Below are 3,399 nucleotides of genomic sequence, written 5' to 3' on the forward strand. Positions count from 1 at the left end.
TCACCTCAACCCAATAAGAGCAGGACTGGGCAGTGCAGGTCTGTAACAGGGAAAGGAGAGTGCTTTCCCTTGGGCTGCAGAGTCTGGGGCTTAGCCAAACTGATTACAGAATGAGTCCTACCTCAGAGGGACCATGTATAGGCCCAGAAAGAACCAGACTTCAGCGGTGATAAAGCCTACCTGGGCTATGAACTGGAATGAGAACTAAGTAGGAAGTTGAAAGCAGCAAGGAAAGCCTAGAAGAGAACTTGAGAAGAGAGGTAGGATGTGCCCAGGGAAACCTGCAGCAAAGAGAAAAGAGCAGACCTAGCTGTTGAGTACAGAGCCCTGGGCTGCTACCAGTGTCAAGATGGGACAGGGTTCCTCTACTGGCCCCAAAGAAGGGGGCATACATGCCCCCAGAGAGGGTTACCAAGCCCAGCAAGGGAGCTGCAGGCTGAGCCAGAGCCCCAGCCAGAGCAGAAGAACTTTTTTCTCTGGGGAGAGTTCTTTGGACTTTGAGTGTGTGAGAAGCTGAGCCCCAGAAGCATGGACTAAAGGTGGTAAGCCGGCCAGAGGGCCAAATTATGGAAGTCTTGGTTACTGAATGAAGGTCTGTCCCCCCAAGTGGGATTTCCCATTTGAGTTCCAGGGACTGGTTAAGCAACCAAAGCAGGGCTTGGGTTTCTCCAGCAGCTCCTAGAAACCCAACAGAAGCAGAAGGAAGTGCAGGCAGAGCTACAGATGCTGCTGGTAATCCTGAGGGAGCAGCAGCAATACCTGTGAGAGATCCTGCAAAGGGAAATCAACCTGCTACGCCCATGGACAAAAAGAGCAGACTTGGAGAGCATGCTGGGGCTGTGCTGAGAAGGTTAGCCCAGGAGAGCAGGGCATGAGAAAGTGTACAAGCATAGCCTAATGCCAAGATGGGAACAAAAGTTCTTTGGTTTGAGTGCAGAGAAGCAGGCCATATCGAAAGACCCGGCCTGCATAGGAAATTCCTGAATGGCAAATGGAGGGGCCAGGGTCCCAAGAAGTTAGAAAGAAAGGAGAAGGCGTCCTCTTGGACAAACACATATGAGGCAGGCTAGGTGGAGATGGCAGGGATGGCCGTGGACCTTGCAGACCCTCCTCCAACACACCTGTCAGGTGCTGCAGGGAGGTGAAGGATTAAATGGTTGGCACAGAGATGAACCAGGCACAAGAGTTGAGCAGTGGTGTGTGCTCAGACCCTGATGGAAAAGGTTTTGGGGGATGCAGCGGCAGTAGAAAAAAGGCTACAGAAGAAGCTAGTGGCTTCAGAACAAGGCTCTGCAAGCAGTTGTTAATGAGAATGAGTAGCTGCAGGAAGAGAAGGATGCCTCTGAGTTCTGGTGAGCGAGCTGGCTGGGGAGCTGGAGATGCCGCGCGCCCAGGCTGTATAAGTGCACAGCCGGTGACAGCGACGAGATGGTGAGGGATGAATACTGGACAAGAGTAGAACTTGCCCCCGGGTTGGGCTGGATTTTAAGGAGGAGGGTATTTCACAGGGTGGCTTGGCCTGTGGCTGCAAAGCCTGGAACTAGGCCAAATTGATGACCAAGTGAGCCCCACCCGAGAGGAAACAAGGGAAAAAAGCAGCAAAAGTACAGAAGCAGCCCTAGCTGTTCAGTATACGGCCTTGGGCCAAAACCTGGAGTCCAGGGTAGGACTGGGTTCTCCCACCATCCCTAAGGAAGGGGACATAGAAGACCATAGAAACCCAAGAAGGGCAGATCAAGCTGAAATCAGGCTGAGGAAGAGCTCCCCACGAGGGTGGAAGGCCTTGTTTCTGTTCAAGACGTTTTTGGACTTTGTTTGGAAGGAGCGTGACCCGGGTAGGAGTGGACTAAAGGACAGTCACCTGGCTGGAGGGCTGAGTTCCCAGCCAACAAACTGCAAGAGTGACTATCAACGGGGTGTGAGACGAGGCCTGGCCAGGATCTAGCGGTGAGTGAACTCTGGTACAAAGCTGCTTCCATTATGGAAACAGCCTGGTATTGGAGAGTGGGTGGGGAGACCAGGGAGATGGGAGGGGTTACTGAGGCTGGGGTGTGGAAGAAGCTGTGGGGTTGGGAGGGGAAGGACATGGCCCAGCTTGTGGGAGGGATCCTGCTGGCTGTGTCTGGAGCACTGTGTAGCCTCTTCTATGGGAAGTTCCCATGGGTCAGTGGGGCCTGCATCTCTCATGCTCCTTTGTTCTCTTTGGGCTTCACAGGAGATGTCTAGTGAACTGCCCATGGACTCTGTGCCCAGCACCACTCCAAAATTATTCGCTACCTTCAAAGAAACAGGGCACTGCTCAGCCTGTTAGGTAAGCTGGAGACTCTCACTTCACTCACACACACAATACTTTGGTGCTTTGGGAAGCATAGTAACAACGAAGAGATTTAAGTGATACTAAGCAAGAGAAAGAGACAAATTTCAAACAGACAAACAAAACAAAACACACTTTGTAGTGACTAAAACTGAGTCTTAAGAGTCACAATCTTGTCCTTAGCAGTTTCCAGACTAACATCTCAGCTTTCCTAACAGACCTTATTTGATGTCCCTGTATGGTACAAAAATTCTCTGTCGAATCCCCTGCTTTGATTGCTTAGCCTTTTGGTTTCAGACCCTCTGTTCTCCTTTTGGGATGCCTGGACCCTGATTGTAACATCTCTCTTCCAGTTTCTGTCCCAGCCTCTTACACAGATGTATGCTGCAGCCAGCCCAGCTCAGAAGGCAGTGCGGACAGATGATCTCATCCCGTCAAACCAAGCAATACGGGTCCCATTGAGGCTTAGATGGAAGATCCCATTCATCTCCTGGAGGTAAGAACTGTTCACTCTTCTGGGCACTTGAGGCTATTGCAACAAAGAGGGGGCTACTGTTACGTACCCTAGTTGTCATCATGACTTTGTTTTTTTATTCTCAGAGGATGTGTCCGGGATCCTGGAGACTGTTTCCTGCAGGAGGTTTGAGCGGTAAATGTTGATTTCACTTTGCACACACAAACTGATGAAAAAACGTTTCCATTGATAAGAACTGAAATTGACAAATAGGAACAGTAAGAAAAATGCTGCTTGAGAACTTACTAGAGTGTAATTTAAGGATATTTACTTCACATGTTTTGACATGAGATGTTGACAATTTGTGTTTTAACAGTTACACTTTTTAACTTTTTGAATTTTTGTGTCTACTGTCCTAAAATAATTGTCTGACTAAAATATTGTCTGACCCCCCCCCAATTTCCCACAACTGTGAACAATAATATTGATAAAAACTGAAACTTTGAAAGTTTAAATAGATAAATACAAAAAAATCTTACAAATAAATATTAATCTTATCTGTCAAAATTACATATGAAATCAAATGAATTCTGCCAAGCCTAAATATCATTGCTTAGACACACAGTTCTGT

General features: G+C 48.4%; 1 long non-coding RNA gene across 1 annotated transcript; it reads left to right on the forward strand.

Annotated features, from left to right (window-relative positions):
* Positions 1 to 160: 160 nt before the first annotated feature.
* Positions 161 to 3,229, forward strand: LOC120393137. Its single transcript, XR_005591918.1, has 4 exons — positions 161 to 1,947; positions 2,216 to 2,311; positions 2,668 to 2,810; positions 2,915 to 3,229. It is a non-coding gene; the product is annotated as an uncharacterized LOC120393137 (long non-coding RNA).
* The last annotated feature ends 170 nt before the right edge of the window (positions 3,230 to 3,399 follow it).

This window comes from Mauremys reevesii, unplaced genomic scaffold (assembly GCF_016161935.1).
Source record: "Mauremys reevesii isolate NIE-2019 unplaced genomic scaffold, ASM1616193v1 Contig15, whole genome shotgun sequence".
Classification (NCBI taxonomy): Eukaryota; Metazoa; Chordata; order Testudines; family Geoemydidae; genus Mauremys; species Mauremys reevesii.